The 21006-nt window shown below is 55.9% G+C and overlaps 1 protein-coding gene across 7 annotated transcripts in view; it reads left to right on the forward strand.

Moving 5' to 3' along the window:
• The first annotated feature begins 5861 nt into the window (after nt 1–5861).
• GDPD5 (glycerophosphodiester phosphodiesterase domain containing 5) overlaps nt 5862–21006 on the forward strand; it is a 90685-nt gene continuing 75540 nt past the window's right edge. For 3 of the 7 annotated variants that reach the window (XM_033862262.2, XM_033862260.2, XM_033862263.2), the window contains exon 1: nt 5865–6649. The gene's annotated coding sequence lies outside the window, so the exon portion shown is untranslated. Of the gene's footprint in view, nt 6650–21006 lie in introns of all 7 variants that reach the window. The other 4 variants (XM_073808443.1, XM_073808441.1, XM_033862256.2 and 1 more) reach the window with 4 other exon arrangements.

The following is a 21006-nucleotide window of genomic DNA, read 5'->3' on the forward strand; positions in this document are numbered from 1 at the left end:
GCAGGTGGATTCTTAACCACTGCGCCACCAGGGAAGCCCACCTCTAATTTTTTGTTTTGGAAAATGTAGGTGTTTTTCATTAAGATATGTTAACATTTACTAAGATTGTTATAACTATTTTAAATTAATTACTTAAATATTTTAAATGTCTCAGTTTAAATTTATAATACTGTAAATACCGATACAAGACATATAAATAGAAGTTCTCTGGGGTCCTTAATAACTTTTAGGGTGTGAAAAACAATCCTGAGACCAAAAAGTTTGAGAACCAGTGCTCCAGTGTTAGCTATTAGGATTATTATTCTGCACCAATCAGGATCATACAGCAGGGGGCAGCAGAGGCGGCCAGAGGCAGCAGAGGCATCCCCTTTGCCTTTCTTTAGGGAAAGGTACTGGGCGCCTGCCTGTTGAGTATCCCTCATACCCTGTACTGGCGACACAGTACCCTCTCGTGAGCATCAGGAGGTGCTGGTAAAGGTAAACTTGGCGTTACTGGGATCACGAAAATTCCCATCTGCTGGTGGCAAGGCCTGGTGGGAGGGAGGAAGCCCACAGACTTTGGGGTCCGAGAAGCCCTGAAGCTCCCCGCCCTTTCAAGACTGGAGCCTGAGCAGGGATCCAGGAGAATGGGAAGGGGCGCCCGGTATCATTGACAGGCATTCCCCGAAGCCAGCCGCCCCCAACCCCCCCACCAGGGGAAAGGAGCTGCCACAGGTTCCCATCTCAGTCAGACTTTCCCTCTCCCCTCTCACTTTCCACAGCAAGCCTCCCAGCTTCAGGCCTCTGCCACGGCGGCTCCACCTGGCCCTCCCCTGGCCTCCTGCTTCGCTGAGACCCCAGGTCTGATCTTCCTCACCTGCCCCACCCCCACTAGGGTCCCCCCCAGCCCCTGAGGTGGAGGCGCTGCCTCTCTAGACTTACCCATTATCTCATCCTTGCTCACGGTTTTAAGTCCTCTCTAAAAGCCTCCACCTCTGCCTCCTCCTCCAGCTGCCACCCAAGCATGCACCCTTTGCAGCTACCCTGGGGAGGGCACCCACACCAGCTCCAAGTGCACCCCTCCTCCTGCCTCCACCTCCCCCGGGCCACCCTCAGTCCCAGCCACTGACCCCAGGACGCTTCCGTCCTGGCCCTGCTCACCTCTCCTTGCCGCTCACTCTTCACTCAGTGTCTGATTCCCACCTCTCTCCGCCTTCTCTGACCAGTCCCTCTCTGGCTCTTTCTGGGCCCCTTCCCCTGCCCACCCCTCTCCCTGTGGATTTCCCACTCCCTCCCTGGGGCCGCTGACCCTCTCATCCCAAAGCCTGTCTCAGGCCGTGGCCTCGGGCCTGGTCCCTCTCCTGAGCTCCAGACCCAACTCACTCTCTCTCCCCCTCACCCCACAGAGACACCATCAGCGGCCTGCCTCTCCCCCTACTCCGAAATGTTCCTGACCTCCCACCCCTGCCCCACGGCCAGGGCCCAGCTCAGACCCTCATCTCTCCTTGTCACCTGGACTCTTAAAACAGGTGGCAGCCGGCCTCCCTGCCTCAGTCTCTTCTCCAGGCAGTGATCAGGCTGAACTCTGAAGGGCAAATCTGACCTTGTTACTGCCGCTTCGACCCTCCCAGGGGTCCCCTCTGCCCTCAGCAAAGAAGCCAAACTCAATGACAAAGACACGTGACACGCCCCCCCGCCGCCTCTCCAGCCACGGCTGCTCCTGGCCTTTCTGCCTCGGTGCCACGGAATTGAGTTTGGTGTCGGCACACGCACCATGCCACCTCAGGCCTGGTGACGGAGCACTGCCTCTCCTTCTGTCCCCACCACCTTCAAGGGGCCACACTTCTCATCTCCATTTTACTCACGGAGAAGCCGAGGCAGAGAGGGGAGGTGCCTGGGCCAGGATGCCCGTCTGGCTCCCGAGCCCTCTGCATCAGGCCCCAAGTGTCCGATATCCAACTTCACCTTCAGTCCTGGCAGTTGACTTTCTCCCCCCACCCCCCATCCATTCCCCACTGAACACACACTTGGATCCAATCCCACCATCCTTTCAGCCCAGCCGGGGCCTGGATGCTAGGCCCCGCCCATGTACCTTGGTCCTCCTCGGGGCCCCTCTTTGACCTCCTTTGGCAATTAATCGGGCCATAAAGTTTTCCTGGGTGTTCCGGGGTAGGGGTGGCCCCAGCCCCTACAGTCCCGCTATACATCAATTAATGCCACAGGGCTACCAGGGGCACCGGAAGGCCAGGGAAGGGGAGAGGTGGGCAGGGCTGGGGAGGCAGGAGGCCCTCTGGGTGTCCACGGGCTGGGAGGCGCAAGGCTGGATCTAAGCCAAGCCGCCTCCACCCCTTCACCCCTCCCCCTTTGTTAACGCTCTGGTACCCTCTGGATATAAAGGCCAAACTCAAAGCCCCACCTAACGTGGCCTGTGCAGTCCCCTCCAGCTCCATCCTGTTTATCAGACACTCGCAGCGAGGCTTATCATGTACCAGCACTGCCCTAAGCTTTTATAGAAATTGACTCATTTTATCCTTATAAATAGACTACAAAGTAGGTACTAGTATTATTCTCACTTTACAGGTGGGGAGACCGAGGCACAGAGCAAGGACAGAGTTAGTGATGGCAGAGCCGGGATTCAAGCCCAGGCCATGTGGGTCCGGAGTCTGCGCTCTAACTGCTCCCAGTGCGACCTCCATTTCTTCCTTCCTGTGTCATTCCCATTCCCCCAAACACACCGAACTTCTCACCCACCACCTGCCAGTTCCCACTTTCATGCCTTTGTGCTCAGCGTTCCCTCTGCCTCAGGTGCCACCTTCCCAGTGAAGCCGGCTGGACCCTGCCCCACCCTCCCCCTGCCGAATCAGGCAGCCTCCTCTGTGTTCGTGGCGCCTTCTGTGTACACCGCCACTGCAGAGAGCCCTGGGACCAGGGCTCCTTGATGTCAAGGGCAGCTCCTCCCTGATTGTCCCATCCCTGGATGCCCAATATTTGGTCTGGGACTTCATCCAGCCTAAGAATTCTTGGTAAATGTGGGATGAGTGGGGCAGGGTCGTGGGATGGGGACAGAGAGAAACAAGAGCTGGGGAAAGGAATCCGGGCCGGCAGAGGCAGAGGCAGGAAAGCAGGATGTATTGTGAGGGCCAACAAGTTGAGTTGAGCCTATCAGCCCCACACCAGTCAGTGAGCTGCAGGAGGGCCGCGTCTGCCTGCACCAAGCGCAGAGCCTGCACGTGGTGGGTGCACTGTAATGATTTGTTGGAAGCAGATCTCACAGGGTGTGAAGCCTTACGCAATTCGGTGGCCCTATTCAAGAAAAAGAAACGTGAAATTTTTAATGTAAATGTAGGCATGAAAGTGAATGTTCATTTGTACTGAGATTGAGAAGGAACCTGCAACAGAGCTGAAGCTGCAGAAGAAAGTAAGGTCAGAAGAATGTCAGGAGGGTGAAGGTTCTTGGAGCCCAGCACCAGGCTGACAAGGCTAGCATTTCCTGTCAGCCCCGAGGCGCAGGTTCAGAGCCGGCCTCTGAGCCCTCAATCACCCTCAGACAAGCTACCGTGACCGTGCCTCTGTCACACTTCATGAGCCTCTCTGGCCACAAAAAGGCCTGATTCTCCCGCGTCAGGAGACTTTCTCCCCCGGAAGGGTAGTCAGAGGGCAAATGTGGGCATATGAGAACTGTGTGCTGGTCACCTCCTGGTGACCTTGGGCACCTCTCTCCAGGGCCTCAAGGGTCACGGAGGGTCTGTTCTGAAAGCCTCCTTTTCATGCAGGCATTCTGCTCATCTGACCCGCTTTGGGGGCTCTGTGAGAGCCTCATTCATCTCCCAGTGCTGAGGTCTCACAAGGGCGCCAGGCTCTCTGCTGGTGATGGGTGGGGGGCGCATAACCACGGAGGTGCTCCTGGCCCAGTGGGTCCAACTAAACACGAAATACCTGATTACAGAGACTTCAAGCCGAGAGATGCCCAGACAGAGCACTGTCCATTCCCTGAGGTTCCCTCCTAAGCTAACGAACCCCTACTTCTGGCCCGAGTCTGCCCTGAGGGAAGACTCTCCTAATCCCCCCAGAATAGGCCAGGGGTCCCCAGAGGTGTTTTCAGACTCCATGCTTTCACACATGCTATTTCCTCTGCCAGGAAGACCCTTCCCTCCATCCTCTGAAGCCTGGTGCCTGCCCAGTTCTTGCCAAGTAGCAACATCTTTATTTCGCCCCAGAGGCTCAGAGGGGTTGAGTAACCTGTTCAAAGCCACATAGCTTTGCCCTAGAATGTTAGTGGTTGTTTTGTTGGCCACGCTGCGCGGCATGTAGGATCTTAGTTCCCCGACCAGGGATGGAACCTGCACCCCCTGCAGTGGAAACATGGAGTCTTTTTAAATTAATTAATTAATTAATTATTTTGTTTTTGGCTGTGTTGGGTCTTCGTTGCTGCGTGCGGGCTTTCTCTAGTTGCGGGGAGCGGGGGCTACTCCTTGTTGTGGTGCGCTGGTTTCTCATGGCGGTGGCTTCTCTTGTTGTGGAGCACGGGCTCTAGGCGCGTGGGCTTCAGTAGATGTGGCACACGGGCTCAGTAGTTGTGGCTCGCGGGCTCTAGAGTGCAGGCTCAGTTGTGGCGCACGGGCCTAGTTGCTCTGCGGCATGTGAGGTCTTCCCGGCTAGGGCTCGAACCTGTGTCCCCTGCATTGGCAGGCAGATTCTTAACCACTGCGCCACCAGGGAAGCCCCTGGAAGCATGGAGTCTTAAACATTGGACCGCCAGGGAAGTCCCCTGACCTATAGATAGTGATAGTGATGAGTAGATGGCATCCTCTGCCAGCTGTATGGTCTTGGGAACATCATTTGGCCTCTCTCTGCTTTGGTGGCCTCATCAGTGAAATGGAGTACCTACTGCATAAGGTTGGTGGTGAGGCTTACAGGTAACCTGTCCTCTGCGGCCTCCATTCTTTCGCTCCCCAGACCAATTAGTGGCTTTCACTTGGCCCCTGCAGGACATTCAACACTCATTCATTCATACATCAAAACCCTCCAAGACCAGCTCTGTGTCCCGCCCTGTGCTAGGTGCTTGGGACTCAGAGATAAATCAGACACAGCTCCAGCCCCAAGGCTGGGGGGGTGGGGGGCGAGGGACAGAAGTTCAGGGCAGAACTCAGTACTCTTGAGGGTGTGTGTGTGTGTGTGTGTCTGTGTGTGTGGTCCTCACACATCTCTGCTCTTAACTTATTTTTTAAAACTGACAACGACGCACCTCCCAGCGGATGGGCGCTGGAAAAGGCGAAATGTTGAAGGAAGATCCGCGCTTTATCTTCAGAAACTTGTTTTTCACCGCTTCCTGAAACCTGAATATTTCACTGCATCCAAGCTCGCCTCCTCGCGCTGAGCCCTATTAGCTGGGAAGGAGAAGGGTACTGTGAGGGTGTGTCCCACCAGTCCCGAGGGCTCCACTATCCCTGGGGACTCCACTACCCCGGATAACTCACCTAGCCTACATCCTAATCCTTTTCCCACCCCGACCCCTGTTCCTACCCCATGACTCCCCCACCCCAGGTCCCAGACAAACCAGCCCTCCCCACCTCTCCCTCCATCCGGGTCCCCAGGTTACCCTCTCCTCTCGCTCAGCTCTTTAAACCAACCTCCCCCTCCATTGTCCTCTCTCGGGCGGCACCTCTCCACTTCTGCCCCGCCCTCTCCGAGGTAGAGCCCACGTTCCGCAGACCTCCGCTCTTTTCCCACTCTCTGATTGGCTCCCGCTGACCAACGGCGCGGGACCGTGGGGAGGGGATCTGGAGCTCGCCCCGCCCCTTGCCGGTGGCCGGGGTGGGGCGGGGCCTCAGGATGACCCCGCCCTCACTCGGGCGGGGCCGCGCTGGCAGGCGCTCCGGCGCTGAGCGGCGGTACCTAGTCTCTGCTCGGCTCCGGCTCGACTGCAGCTCCTGTGGGGGTGGGCGGCGGGGATGACAGCGGCGGGGGTGGCAGCGGCTGCGGCGCGGGACTGAGCGAGCGGCTAGCGAGCCGGGGAAAGAGGAGGAAGTATAGCCGCGGCCCGGAGCTCTGGAGTCAGCTGCCGCGCCGAGGACCGCCCCATTTTGCAGAGCGAGCCGAATCCGAACCTAAGAAGACTTCCCCGCCGGGCTCCGCGCCTCCTCGCCGGCGCCCTGCCCTGCCCCGCCTGTCCCAGACCCGGGTTCCGCCGGGACGCTCCCTGCCCTGCGGTCCGGGGCGTGTGGCCGGGGCGCCCCGAGCCCCAGACCCTGATCCAGTGCACCGGCGAGGGACGCTCCTGGCCCACCATACGGCTCTAGGGTTAAGGGCTCATTCCCAGCCTTTCTATAGTGTGTGTTGGAGCCCCCAGCCCTCCGACCGCGGTTAAGGCGGGGTGCCCCCAGCCCCGTGACTGAGTGCAAAGCAGCCCGGACGCCTCCAGACTCTGGTTGCCCGAAACCCGAACCTTCAGCTGCCTCCAATCCGGTGCTTCGGACCTGGGACCGTGCGAACATCCAGGAAACCCCGGCCCGGGTTCAGCGCCCCGTGAGGGGTCCAAGGCGGGCTGGATAGTCGGACTGAACCAGACTGGGCTGGTGCTTCGAGTCGAAGCTGCCACCTTCCTGCCGCCCCAGGCGAGAAGCTGAGCGCTTGCCCCCAAGAGAGCACGAGAGAGAGCCGAGAAGTGCAGGTGAGAGCCCCGGATGCCGGGCGGCCTCCGACCCCATCCCGGCAGCGCTGGGGCCACCTGCGGGTGTGCACTGGGTACTAGCTGCGGCTGGAACTGGCTAGGAGGGGGCGCGGGAAAGGGAGGAGGAAAAGGGAGAAAACGGGCACTTATTGAGCGCCCATTGTGTGCCGTTCCGCGCCCCACCCTTGCGCAAATGGCTCACTACTCCGTGTGATAGAAGGTGTTGTGTGCTGTTAGGAGCGCTTACAGATGGGGAAACTGAGGTTCAACGGGGTTGATTGACCCTGCTCTTTTTACTCTGGTGCTGAGACTGGGGAGGAGTGTTATGCTGGAGAGGGAAAGGAGCAGAGAATGGAGAGAGAAAGAAAGGAAGTGCAGAGCCGCATGGCAGGAGGTGGGGCGGGGGGGGGGGGTCGAGGTGGGGGCCACTGGGGCATCGGAGAGCTGATCCTGAGGCTGGGACGTGGCTTCTCCTGGCCTCTTTCCCTCCCACTCCATTGTCATGTCACCTCCCAGGAAGGGTGACCCAGAGTTGAGGGCAGAAGTGGGAAGCTTCCCAGTTCCACAGCTTCCCTCTCTGACAGAGCAGCTGCCCCTGTACCCTGTGTGCCAGACTCCAGTGTCTCTAAGACGCTCCGGAGGTCCTGACACGCTGCTTATCTGATGGGAGAACACACTGTAGAGGTCCCTAGGTCACAGCCCATCAGAACTGCAGGAGATACGGCCCCTCAGCACTCACCCAGCTCACATCCTTCACATTAGTAAGGGGGACACTGAGGCCTGAGGACAGGGGGTGCCAATTGCTGAGGTCCTAAAGCAAGTGAGTAGTTGAGCCAGAAGTACACTTGAGAAAACCTTCCCAAACATCCTTCAAGGTGTCCCCTCCCCCTCCCAAGTTAGCATCTTCTGGGTGGCTGGCTGGGGTTTTCCCACCCCTGATGTGAGGTCTGGGTGACCCTGTATCAGGCTGTTGTGAGAATCTGTGTGCAAGGTGCTGGGGCCTGAGACAGACCAGCAGCCCCATAGCCTTTGGCCCCAACCTCAGGTCTGACCTCAGCCTCTCCTGGACAAGGGAACCTACAAGACACCTCTGGTCCAGGCGGGGAGCGGGTTGCACAGGGTCTCAGAGCTGGGGCTGCTAGGGCTGGGGGAACAGTCTGAGGGTCTGGATTCCCAGGCAGGGGCTTCTTCTGCTGCCCCCCTGGCGCTGTGCAGGGAGAGGCACGTTGTGAAAGAGTGCTTGGTATGGACCCTGTGGGCTCTTGTTCTGGGTGGGGAGGGGGAGGGGGAGGGGAAGTGGCCTAGGTAAGAACCCCGGTGGCCTTGGCCGGGACTGGTTAACCCCTGCTGTGCCCAGCTTCCTGGAGTCGGGGGGAATCCACCTTGGAAAGCCCCTGGGAGGTGGGGGAGGGTGGAGAGATTGGCTGGAGGCTGGAAGCTCTGTCCCTGGGGGTGGAGTGTTTGGAGGAACTGGAAGGGAAAGTGACTGAGGGGCTTGGGATTCTCCAGCCTCACCCCCACCATCCGTGGGGATTCAGATTCTCATAATAATCCCTGCATCTAAACAAAGCTGCTCTTTGATGAGATAATTTCACACCTGTGATCTCATTTCACGGTGGGGTGGAAAGGAGCTGGAACTTGGAGTGAGGCAGAACGGGGCTGGGGAGCCACCTGGGACCTTTTGCATGCATCCAGGGCTCCAAGCCTCACCTGTAAAATGGGGTCAAGGCAGGCTGTTTGTTACCTGCTCAGATAATGGAGCCATCACATCCGGCACACTGTCAATTGCTGAAGAATTTTTGCTGTTTGCCAAGACTGGGCTTGTTCCTAATGGCTGCCTTGTGCGGGAAGCTGGGGGGCAGAGAGGTGAGACCTCCTGCACAGGGCCTTGGAGATTGCTTCAGGAACTGAGTGCTGACTGCGTCCCAGGTGCCCTGGAAGCTACCCAGATGGAAAAGGCGTTGTGGTGACTAGCTCCCAATGGGGAGGGCTAAGCGGCACGGGCAGACGGCAGTGAGTCAGACAGACCAGGCGGCGTGAATCTGCTCTGATTCCTCCCACTGGCCATGTGGTGTTGGGCAAGTCACTTCACTCCTTTGAGCCCCAGCTGCTTCTCTGTAAATTAGAATTCCTCCCTTACAAGGTTGTTGTGAGCTTTAAATGAGATATAAATATACAGCACGTGGCCAGATAATTTATTTCCTTCCCTGTAAGAAAAGGAAGCTTGGATTTTGACCAGGAAATCCAGAGAAATTCTCAGACTTGCCTTGGTTTGGAATGGAGGCTACTGTTGCAGATTCGCAGACATGGGTTTGCTCAGCTGTATGGGTCAGGCTACCCTATGCTACCTCCCTGGGCCCACAGCCCTCAGAAATCTGCTTGGGGACCCTGGCAAGGGGCTCTGGGTTCCGACCCCTCATCCCAGGGCTGCTGGCTTTCTTTGGGATTGTGGGGAGCGGGTGTTCATTCCCTCTGGCCTCCCTAGGCACAAAGGTGCGGTGAATAATTTATGGCTCGCCTCGCTGCGAGGCGGGCTTAGGGAAATTGTTTGCTGTGTGCTCAGCTGAGCTTCTGAGCCCCGCCAGAGGAGGCAGGTGGTTCCCGTCAGTGCTAGACAAAGTCTCAGATACGGGGGAAAGGGGCGACAGGAAGAAAGTGACCTAATATCAACCCCAGCTCTCTTACTGGGGGGCAAGGTGGACCCGCAGGAAACAGTGGAAACCAAGCTATAGATGAACCAGGCTCAAGCTGTGGGCCTCCGATTCCAAATGGGTCAGGAGGGGTGGCCCAGAGAGGCTCTTGGGGACTGGAGTAACCCAGAAGGCTTTATCAAGGAGAAAGGGGTCTGGGCTAAGGCTAGAGGCAACTTGCCTTAGAGAGTAGGGGTCCCGACATCAGTTCAAGGTTGAATTCTGGCTGTGCCACTCACTCACTGTGAGACTGTGAGCAAGACACCTGACCCAGCCAGGCCTCTGCTCGCTCCTCTGTAAAATGAGGGTAGTTACGGGTGACTGTGAGGTCATATATGTAAAGCAGATGGCACGAAAGGTACTTAATGAAAGGGTGTTTCACTGTGAACGAGAACCGTGAGGTGGGCTAATGGTGGAGAAGGTGGGATGGTGTAATAAGCAGGGAGGTGGGGAGAACTCTGGGACGATGATGGTGGATCTGTGGGGTCAGAGAGGGGTGTGGAGAAGAGGGGTGGGTGAGTGACCAGACGGTGGAGGGCCTTGAATGCCAGACAGAATTCATATTGCAGAAAGCACCACGGGGCCCCCATTGAGAACCCTCTGTGACTCCTTCTTAGCAGTAAGATGGAGACCAGGCCTCTTTGTTGTGCATTCAAGGCCTTGCCCACTGCAGCCACTGCGTGGACCCCTGGGCATTGCTCACCACTGTCTCCTAAACACATCATGTGTGGTCCCTTTGTTTATGGGGCTTCTCCGCTCTGCTCACTTCCACATCAGTCAGGGCCTAATTCAGGTCATAAATCCCCCCAGAAACATTCCTGGATTACCCAACCCTCTGGTCACACCCTCTCTGAACCTTTAACTTCACAGTACTAGTAATAAACAATACCTACCATTGCATCACACGTTACAGTTTGTAAAATGCATCTACATACTCATTTAATAATATTGTGATGATGATACGAGCAATTGTTAATGCTCTTGAGAACTTATTCTGAGCCAGACACCGTGTTAAGTGTTTTACAGATCCTCTCATTCACAACTCTGGGTGGTAGCTGCTGCTACACCCTGGAAGACAGGGCTCAGAAAGGTACATTGTCTTGCCCAACGTCACACAGCTAGACAGTGGGGAGTGTCTAGAGCATACTACGCAGGTAAAAAGAGCGTACTACGCAGGTAAAAAGAGCGTACTACACAGGTAAAAAGCCTGGAAATGAGCCTTCTTCTCAGGGCTAGGGAAGGACAGTGCTGGGTTGAGCAGAGGGCCTTGGGCTCTGCACTGGCTAACTGTGTGACTTGGGGTGAATCAGACCCATGCTGTGGTCCTGTTTCCCCGGGTCTGTGGTGAGGGGGATGGTGTCTGAGCTTCCAGAGGTCCAGCCTTCTGCAGTGTCCTTCGTGACCCTGGAAGGTAGGAGAGGAGACCACAGCCTCAGGGCCAGAGGATGTGGTGTGATGGGTGGCTGTGATTTTTGGCCCGGCCACTGTCTGGGCCAGCAGGCTCTGAAGTTAGCTGCTGCCTCCCCCGAAGGAGGGTGGCGGCCAGGGCTGCTGGCAGCATGGTCATTAGCTGGGCAGAGAAGACCCTGTGATTGGGAGCCGCCTGGGCCAGGCCAGGTTGGCAGGGCTGGAGGCAGGCCGGCCCTGGCCACGGTGGGGTCATTGGCAGGACAGCTGGCTGGACAGCTGCTTCTCCTCCCTTTGCAGCCTCCAGGGCAGTACCCGCGGGGCACCAGAGCTTTGTAGGCCAAGGCTTGCCCTTCTTCCTGTGGCGGTCATGGGAGTGCAGCAGTGAGGAATCTAGCCAGGCCTGAAGATGCCCTCCTTCCAGAAGCTTCCAGGACTCCTCCGCTACAGATCCACAGCCGTCACTCGCCTACTGTGGTCTGTGGGTTGGACTTGTGTAGATCTGCTTCCTTTGCCAGCCAGTCAGAAATAGATTCTCTGCCACCCCAGTTCTCCCCTTCGCCCCTCAGAGTGCCTAGCAGGGTGCCTGGCGCAAAGTGGCTGCCCCCACCCCTATCCAGGAGAGGCAATGCGATCTGCCCCTTGGGCAAGTCGCTCAACCTTTGTACCTCTGCCGCCTTCTCTGTAAAGTGGCACTGGCAACCACAGTGTTGTGAGGGTTAAATGAGACAATGGGCGGCAGGTGCCAGGCCTGACACAGAGGTGGGTACTCTGTCAGCGTGAGTCCCCTTGCCCATCCCTTCAGTAGCTTCGTGATCAAGTGACTCAGTAAGAAGCTGATGGAAGAGCCCATCCAGTGAGGCTGGGAGGGAGGATGTGCCAGGCAGCAAGGAGGGCTTCCCAGAGGAGGACACTTTGCCGCCTGGGGAGGACTCTGTCAGACGGGATTGGGAGAGCTGCCATTCCCACCGCCTTCCCAGTGAGCAGGCCCCAAGCTAAGTTCAAGGCAGGGAGCAGGACTGGGATGTCCAGGGACCTGGTTCTTCTCAGGCCTTAGCGGCAGGAATGACGCAGTTGGGAGGAGCCATCTGGGGTCCAGGTAGCAGATGCTGCAATGTGCTTGAAGATTCCTTCAAGGGAAGCAGTGTTCATTTGGTCTCCCTCTCCCCCTGCATACACACATGATTATGTATTACAAAACGTAACATGATGGGAGGTTTTGGTCTGTGGGGGAAATAGACATTCAACAAGTAAACACAGATACAAAACTTCCAAATTGTGAAGAGCGAGCTCCCAAGGCGGGGGCCGGTCCCATCGACATCTGTAGATGGTGGTAGAGGGCAATGCTCAGATCACAGCCCGAGTGCACACTTACAAGCCGTGTGACTTGGGCAAGTGATTTAACCTCTCTGGGCCTCAGTTTCCCCATCTGTAAAATGGGGACAGTTTTAGTTGTGGTGAGGATTAAATGCATTATACATGTAAAACACTCAGAAAAATACCCAGTGCATAATAAGCACTCAATGCATATTAGCTGGTGTTGCCTGTATCTCCTAGCAGAGTCTGAAAGAACAGGTGCTCAGGAAGTGCATATGGAATGAATCCCAGGCACAGGGCAGCTGCTCTGTGTAATGAATGAATGAACGACCTCATCAGGAGGGGAGAATGCAGAAGCAGTGACGACACTGAATGTGACAGAATGTGGCAGAGAAGGCCAGGGGCTGGGTTTGTCCAGTGCTGGGCAGGGAGGGAGTCAGGAAAGGCTTCCTGGAGGTGGTGCTCCTGGCGCTAAGTTGGAAAGTATCATTTAACACGCATGTGCGCACACGCACCCGGGCACCACTGTGAGGTCAGCACGAGGCATGAGGTCAGAGAGAAGTGGTTCCTGTCCAGGGTGGCCAGCTAGGAGGAGCGTCTGGGCAGACCCCACGTCTGCTGGACTCCACAGGCCTCCCTCTTCCCACCACCCCACGCTGTCTTGCCATCTGTGATATTCTGCTGGAGGGCACAAGGAAGGCAGGTGGGAGGAAGTGTGGGCCGAGGTCTGAGAGTCCTAGCTCTTCCCAGGCCTGGAACCAAATCTCCTACAGAAAAGAATAAACAGGCCTCACTCGGAGTTCTTTTATCTTCTTGCTCCCAAACACGCCCACCGGCGGAGGTGGTCTTCCAGCATTAATCCTACAGCTGTTTAGCTTTTGAATGAGTGAACTCTACTAAAGAGGGAAAAAAAGGCCATGAAGAATTCGCCTCACCCTCCCACCCAGGAGGCTCAAAGGGAAAGTTTTCTTCCACTGACAAGGGAGCCAGGACCCCCCAAGTATCTTAAAGGAGTTCACCTCTGAAGTCAGGGTCCCCTCATGTTGCCTACACTCGGTGGTTGGTGGTGGGGCCCCGAGGACACGACCTCGGCCCTTACGTTTTGCCTGTTTTTTGCCCCTCTCGTAAATGGGTCAGAGTAACAAAGCCCTTCTTTCCTTCAAGAGGTGTGGGGTGGGAGAGGTTGTAGTGGGCATCTGGGCTCACGGCTCTCAAATTTGCTGCACACGTTAGAATCATCTAGGGAACTTTTAAAAATTCGGGCAAGCCCGCGTGCCTAGAGCCTGTGCTCCACAACAAGAGAAGCCACCACAATGAGAAACCCGCGTGCAGCAAGGAAGACCCAATGCAGCCAAAAGTAAATAAATAAATTTATTAAAAGAAAAAATTGGGGCAAGACCCAGGCATCAATAGTTTTTAAAGCTTTGCAGGTGATGTCAAAGCACAGCCAAGATTCAGAGCCACCTGGCCACCTCCTACGGCATCCCCAGACTGTACTTGCACATCCCCAGGACAGGGAGCTCATTGCTTCCAGGCTGCTCCCTCCTCTGCGGTATTGCTCTCCCTGGAGAAACAGGGAAGTGGAAAGACTTTGCAATCCGATAAACCTGGGTTCCAACACCCCTCTGCTCTCTGCTTGGGTGTCTTCTCTGAGCCTCAGTGTCCTTGTCTGAAAACAGGAATAACAATAATCTCTCATAGAGACCAAATGAGGCCGTGCGCAGAAGGCACCGGTGGTGCAGTACCGGACACGTCGGCAGTGTGCAGTAGGAGGTCACGGACAGTGGCAGAGTCTGCTGGACTCAGACCCTGGACCCCCCTGCAGTGCTCTCTCTAGTGCCCCAACCACCTGAGGCTGGCGGGGGAAGGATCAACACCCAGTCTTGGGGCCCTTCCCATCCCCCTTCTCTCTAAGAGATAAGGCAGTAAGCATTTTGTCTTGCTTGGTTTTGTTTAAATGGCCAAAGAGTCAGGCTCCCCTTAACAATGAAGCCTTGTCTGGATCTGCTTGTTTGTCCAACTCGGACACCCAATTGCGCCACCCACTTGGGGCCCCCATCCCACCTGGGAGAACTGAAGAACGCCAGAGGGTTTTTTTCATCTCGGGGGAGGGTACTGGGGAGACACTGGAGGCCTCTGTGTGGCCCTCACCAATAATTGACCCCGTTTAAGTCAGCTGTCTCTGTTGAAAGCCAATCCAATAAAATTATTTCAAGGTAGCTACCAGGATGGGTTTTGGAGGCAGAGAAAGTTGAATTTGAGTCCTGGCTTTGTCACTTGCTGGAAATATGACCCTGGGAGAGTCATTTCAGCTTTCTGAGCGCCCGTTTCCTCTTCTGTAAAATGCACAAATAGGGCATACCTCCTTGGCCTCCTTGGGGGGGTTTTAAGAAGAGAATGAAGTACTTGGTGTGTAGTGCACAGTGCCTACCGTACAGTGAGCGCTCACGCTGGCCGTGGCTGTCCTCACCGAACTCTGCCTCCTGCCCCTCCCTTCATGGCCTGCTGGGCCAGGCCGGGCTGAGACAGTGGAGGCCTGCAGGCTTAGTGTGGGGCACCCCTGCAAACCGCGATTGTGTAATCATTTGTTCCATGCACATTCAGAGGAGGCTCTGAGGGCGAGAAGAAGACTGCAGAAAGGGGCCACTGGCGATAGTACCTGGTCTCCTCTGCTCTGGCCCCACCAGAGAGGGTATATCAGCCCCGGGTGAGCTGCTCCGACAGTGGGGTGGAGCAAACCAACAAAGGGAGTGCAGTACCTGGGGGCAGTTACCTCCCAGAGCTGCAGTTGCCCTGGAGGAAGGTGTCAGCTGTATGGACAGAGGCTGTGGCCAAGGGACCCTGTTAACCCAGGAGACCTGGCAGGGGAATAAAACCTCCACTCTCTTTCCTCCTTCCTGCAGTCTCCCACTGGGGCTTCCCTCTGGGTGAACCTTCTGGAAGCCAACGACACATTAACCCAAGGCAGTCCGTTGAGATCAGCCTCTGGGGCCCCACGTAGAGGGGACTGGGCCCAGAGAGGCAAACGGAAGGCATTCCTCACTCTGTCAGTCAAAAGCCATGAGGTCCACTGGACTCAACCTCCTTGGGATGCAGTTTAAAGCTCATCTGTTGGTACTTGAGCTTATCCCTTGCAAAGGGGGTCTCAGCCCCCACCCCAGAGATGAACCAAAGCATCCCAACTGTCACATCCTCTTGGGGAGAGGAGTTCTGGGGGCACCCATCTTTCCAGAGGTGCCTTAGCACCCCTTTGAGATTGGTGCCCTGGCCCCTGGCCACCACGCCCACCACTTGGCCCAGCTCTGCCGCCACTGGTCCTCAGAGGACCTGGCTGTGAGTTTTTTCCAGCCTGTGTCTCTGTCCCTCTTTGTCTGGAAGCATGGAGTAGCAGTTAGAACGCAGGCTCTGAAACCAGACATTTTTCCTGAAATCCTGATTCTGCCATAATATGGCTGGGGAACTCAACGATGTGGCCCTTAATCTCTCTGTGCCTGGGTTTCCTCATCTTTGGAATGGGAATAACAGAGAGTACCTCACAGGGTTGTTGTGAGGACTGATGAATGAATGAGCGGAAAGTGCTTAGGATGGTGCCTGGCGAGCAGGAAGTGCCTGGTAAATGACAGCTTTTACCATGATCACAAATCATACAGTGGGAGCCCAGAACCCACGGTGTGGCCAGACCTTTAATGCGAGGATGGGGACCGTCACCGCCTTCAGTCTAGACTCTGCCCCAGTGATGAGGCTGTGACAGTTCCCCACAGCCTGGCCCCATTATGGACACTCACCTGTCAGCTATCCACCCCTCCCCCCAGTCCTCTCCCGCAAACCATGTCCTGTGAGAAGTGGCTTCTCATTCTGTCAAGCCTCAGTGTCCCCGTCTGTGAAAGAAAGCAGCTGGACAAGATGTCCCCAAGTTCTGCTGCCCAGTCTGTGCCGGGAGCTGGGAGGAAGAGGACACTGGTGTCGCTGCTCCGGAGGAGCCCTGAGGCCAGAGGGGCAGGGAGTGGTTGGGGCACAGGCCAGGTCTCTTCCTCACCGGGCAGGCCAGGCAGCTCCGAGCAGGAGACAAATGAAAAGAGAGGAGGTCAGATGAGAATGAGAGAAATCGGGGGGGGCTTCATGGAGAAGGGGGCATTTGAAATGAGTCTTGAAGGTAGGCTAGGAACTCTGCTGGCTCAGATTGGATGGGAAAGGCATCCTAGGATGGGGGAAGGGTGAGTATAAAGCATGGAGGTGTGGCCCTAGGGGCCGTGGCAAGCGAGCAGCAGCTGCACTCAAAGGCAGAGTGATGTGCTGGCGAAACACTTGGATTCTGGAATCAGGCAGTTGTGGGTTTGAATCATGGCTCGGTTTCTGATTGAATTATTTCTTATTCTTTGACTGTGGGCAAGTGGCTTGGCTGCTCTGACCCTCCGTTTCCCCAGCAGTAGAACAGGACCAAGCCCTCCAGGGCTGGGACAGTGACTCACAAAGTGCTGAGCGTGGCTGGAGGAGCCAGGCCTCCCCTCCACCCTGTTGCTGCAGAGCAGGCAGGGACCCCAGGGGCCCTCGTTGGTCCATGCCTCCTCCCCCAAATCAGGTGCAGGTAGCTTCCAGGGTGGCCTTGCTGGAGACAGCCTTACCTCCGGAGTGGGGCAAAGGCTGTGTACGGGGAGGTTGGTGTCAGGTGAGCTCAGGTGCACAATCAGACAGAAGATGTCAGGCCACATCGCATGGAAAGCATCGGCGAGGCCCCTGGGGCGTGGCGTCTTGGGGGCAGCAGGGCAGGCCTGGGACGCAGAGCCCTTTCCTTATAGCTGGCCACCACTGAGCACTCCCTCTTCTCCCTGGCGGGAATGCTCGTGGCATCTCTGACAGCTCAGCCCTGGGTGTCTGAGGAGGAGCGCTGAGATGCCCGTGGTGGGTGTGGTAGTGCCTTGATCTCAGAGGCCTTCCTGAGAAGGGAGGAGTGTGGGCTTCCGAGTCAGTCCTGGCTTTAAAGCCCAGCTCTACCTCTTTAGAGCAGAGCTTTGAAGACACTGCACGAGTCACTTAAACTTTCTGAGCCTCAGTTGCCCACCTAGAAAATAAGGACAGCCACACTTACCTTCCAGGTGTTTTGAAGCTAAAAGGACATGATGGATGAGATAGCATCTTGTATTCTACAAGCGACTCCATAACCACCTTCATCCTGCTCCCTTTCTCTGTGCACCGTTCATTTCTAATGCTGCCTAAGGAAGTTCTTTCTTGTGTCTAATTTAAATCCACTATGCTGCAATTGGAACCTCCTTCCTCTTGCTGAGGACTCTGCAGAAGCAGACTGAGCCCTTTCTCTATACAAATGTGCCCCATCAGTACCTGCAGTGAGCGAGGGGGGATTCCTGGTGGGTGAGGTAGCGCCTGCCGCCTCAGCCAGGGATTTTGAGAGCCTGGATTTCCTGCGGCTCACCCAGTTAAACTCATCCAACCAAAGGTCAGTGATGTTTGTTGAGTCCCTCCTTGGAGTAGTCTTTCCCAGGTGAAGTCTCCTTTAATCCCCCACTCTGTGGGTGGGAAACCCAAGGCTCGGAGAGATTAGGCGACCAGCATGTCAGTAGGGCGAAGGAGCCTGGGGCTCTTGATTCTGCACAGCCCCCAGTGCCCCCGGGCCCAGCCATGCCCTCCGGGTCCTCAGCAGGGTGGAACACAAGGTGGTCAGGAGTGAGGCCGTTTCTGGTCTAGGAGGGGGCCCCATGGGCTGTGGGGGGTTAGCTGGGGCTCCTGGGACTGCCCTTTCCTTGGGAAGAAGTTGGCCAAGGAGGTGCAGGGCTCAGGAGCCCAGGCGTTCTGGGCTGTGGCCAGTTCTGAATGCCCCTGTGAACTATAGTGTGTGCTTTTGTGGAGGATCAAGACTGATTTCTTGTTGGTTCTGGACCCATGATAGTTTACCTTTTATAAAGCTCTTTGATATTCATGATGTCACCGAATCCTCCGGGCAATCTGTGAGACTTGTTTGGGAGGGCCGGAGAGGGTGAGCTTTGGAGTCAGACCAACCTGGGTTTAAATTCCAGCTCCCACCGCCTCTCTGCCTTCAGGCAGGTGAGTACCCAGCCGAGCCTCAGTGTGTTTATCTGTGAAAGGGACAATCGTACCCCCCCGCGCCCCCCCCCCCCCCCCCCCCCCCCCCCGCCGCAACAAATAGCGACAGCTGTCTCGCTGGTTGTGCACATTAGATAAGGTCTGTAAGCACTGGTCCAGTGCCTGGTGCAATGTAGTTTTTGTGATTTTTTATCATCCACCCCACTTTCTGGATGGGAAGGTAGAAGCTCAGAGGAGGAAGGTGACTTGCCTGAGGTCACGTGGTGATTTAGCTTCATCCTCCAGACTTCCTGCCTGTGGCCTTTTTTCTCCAACACCTCCTTCTCTGTCCTCAAGTGACCCAACACCTCATGGATCTATCCAGGTCTTTAATGTGTGACACTGAAGAGGCCTTGTGTCCCCTCCGCCCAGTGCCTAACAGCACTTGCCTGGCACACAGTAGGCACTTTAAAAATGTTTATCCTGTGCCTGAATATGTTGATGAGATGGTATAAAAATGTAAGAAGTATTTTTTCAGGCAGCTACGGCTTGTGTCCCTGAGGCTTCCTCTTGCTCCCTGTTCCCTTTAAAAACAACCCTTTAATAGTTTGGGTTGGAAATCTTTGTGAAAAGGAGTGATTGCTTCCTTTCCCTGCACGAGGCCCACGTGGTTAAAGTCCCGGGATGGGCCCTGTGAACACTGACTGAGCTGCTGGGAGAGCCGAGACCAGCTGGTCCCTGCACCCCGTGGCCCTGGGCTGCTCGCCTGTTCAGCAGCAGCTTCTGCCTTTGTAGGTTCCTGACTCTTCTCCCCCTGCACCTTCATTCTGCTGCCCACAGACCTGCCTCCAGCAGCCCGGCATCTCTTTTTCTTCCCCTCTTGCTCTTGTGTGTGTTTCCTAATTTGCTGCTTCTACCAGCTGGGGACTGAGAAATGGGACAATTGAGCTTATTAGAATTGGTTCATTGATTCATTCATTCATAACTATTCATCCAGCCATTGTTGACCCTGGGTCTTGCTAGGGATTCCATCCATCCATCCATCCATCCATCCATCCATCCTGATTGAGGACCTCTGCAGTGGCTTGTGATCAATCAAGACATGACCACACCCTCCTGGCAGCACATGCAGGGAAATCATGATGTACATAGCAAATGCCAGTACAGGACTTTACAGTTTATAATCTGCCTCTGCCTGCAGTACCACACTGCATTTTCACAACAGCCCTGAGAACGGCATTATCCCTGTTTTGCAGACAATGAAAGCAGAGCTCAGCAGGAGAAGGTCCCTTGCCTAGTGGCCAGCAGTGAACACAGAATTGCAATGGGAACTCAGGTCTCCAGGCTGGCCTGTTACCTCTTCCCTCCTCTGGGCTCCGTTTGCAAGCCACGTGATGCCCCGTTCATTTACTGCTTCTGTCACAAAGGTGTGTTGTTAGTGGCTTGGGTGGGATCTTCTGCCTCTGGAATGGTCATCGCGGGGGAATATGGGCTTGCCTCAAACACCCTTTAGTGCACATACTTGTCCTGCAGTGGTCATGGGCACACCATCTAGTCCACACTGCCCGGACTAGGGCTCTGGGGAGCCCTAGTTCTCTGGGATGGTTAGGGGTCCCAGGACGCATACAGATTTGGGAAATGCGAGGTCACATAAGTCAGAATGGGACTTCTCCCTTTAATGTGTTGATATGAATGAGGGATCCCCGGCGGGTGGCACGGGTGCCACCAGCCTTTCCCAAGCTTGTCTGAACATGCAGCTCCTTTGTCACAGAGCAGGGTCTAGGGCAGATAGCCTAGAGAAGACGCTGGGCAGAGCTGATCAGCGAACCCTCACTTTCCCATTTTGCACAGAAGCCTCCAGCTAGAGCTTGTTTCTTGCCCAGGGCAGCTCGCCTTTTGAGAGAGGATCCCAGGGAGCACCATTTTGCCCCAGGAAAGAATTGGTAATAATGGCGGAGTTTCAGGCAGCAAGGGGAAGTGGAAAGCGGAGATATTTTGATTCTTTCAGCCACCAAACGCGCATATCTCAGACATCTACTGTGTGCCAGGCACAGAGCCAGCGTTTGGAAATGCCAAGACGCGTCTGACTAAGAACCTTCCATTTCATTTCCCCGGGCACACTAAGGGTTTTTAAAGAAAGACAAATACTAGTCTTAAAAGGAAGAAGTGATTTTTTTTCATTGTTCTGGGTCTTCGTGGCAGGTGAGTGGGTGACGCAGTTACTTGCTTCAGTGGCTCTTTAGTCCGGGGTCCTGAGGGGTGTAAGGGAGATCGTACCAGGAGCAGTTACCCCGGGCAGGGAGTGCAGCTATTGTCAGGAGTGTGGGGAAGCTCAGAAGAGGGAGGGAGGGAAGCGGGGGGACGGAGCACTTCCGGTTCCATCAGCCTGAGCTGGGGGGTGAGGGAGCTGGGGTGAGGCTCTACACAGAAGAACAGAAGTTTACCTGGGAGTTGGAGGGGGTGGGCAGGCTCTGGCCAGCTGGGGAGGACACTCTTGGAAAAGGTACAAAGGTACAAAGGTGTCAACAGGTGGGTTACACCTTCAGGGCACTGTGAGGAACCCGGGGTGATGGGGGCAAGAGGGAGGAAAGGGGGGACATTGGAGATGGGGCTGGAGAAGCTGGCTGGGGCAGCTCACGAGGGTCCGAACACCAGCTGAGTGGGTGCCTGCGTGACTGGGAGCACCTTGAGGGCCAGGCCATTCATCCCAGTGTCCCCAGCACCTGGCTGCTGCCTGGTAGGTTTATGGACTGACTGGACTCTTCCGCTCTGGGACCTTGGACAAGTCCTTCGCTGCTCTGGACCTTGAGTTCCTCATGCTCATAGTCAGGCAAGGTCACCTAGCGTGTCCCCTCCAGCTCTGAAGGGCTCTCAGGAATTCTTGGCATGTACGCATGGGAGGACCAG

Source organism: Tursiops truncatus, chromosome 8 (genome assembly GCF_011762595.2).
Source record: "Tursiops truncatus isolate mTurTru1 chromosome 8, mTurTru1.mat.Y, whole genome shotgun sequence".
NCBI classification, from domain to species: Eukaryota; Metazoa; Chordata; class Mammalia; order Artiodactyla; family Delphinidae; genus Tursiops; species Tursiops truncatus.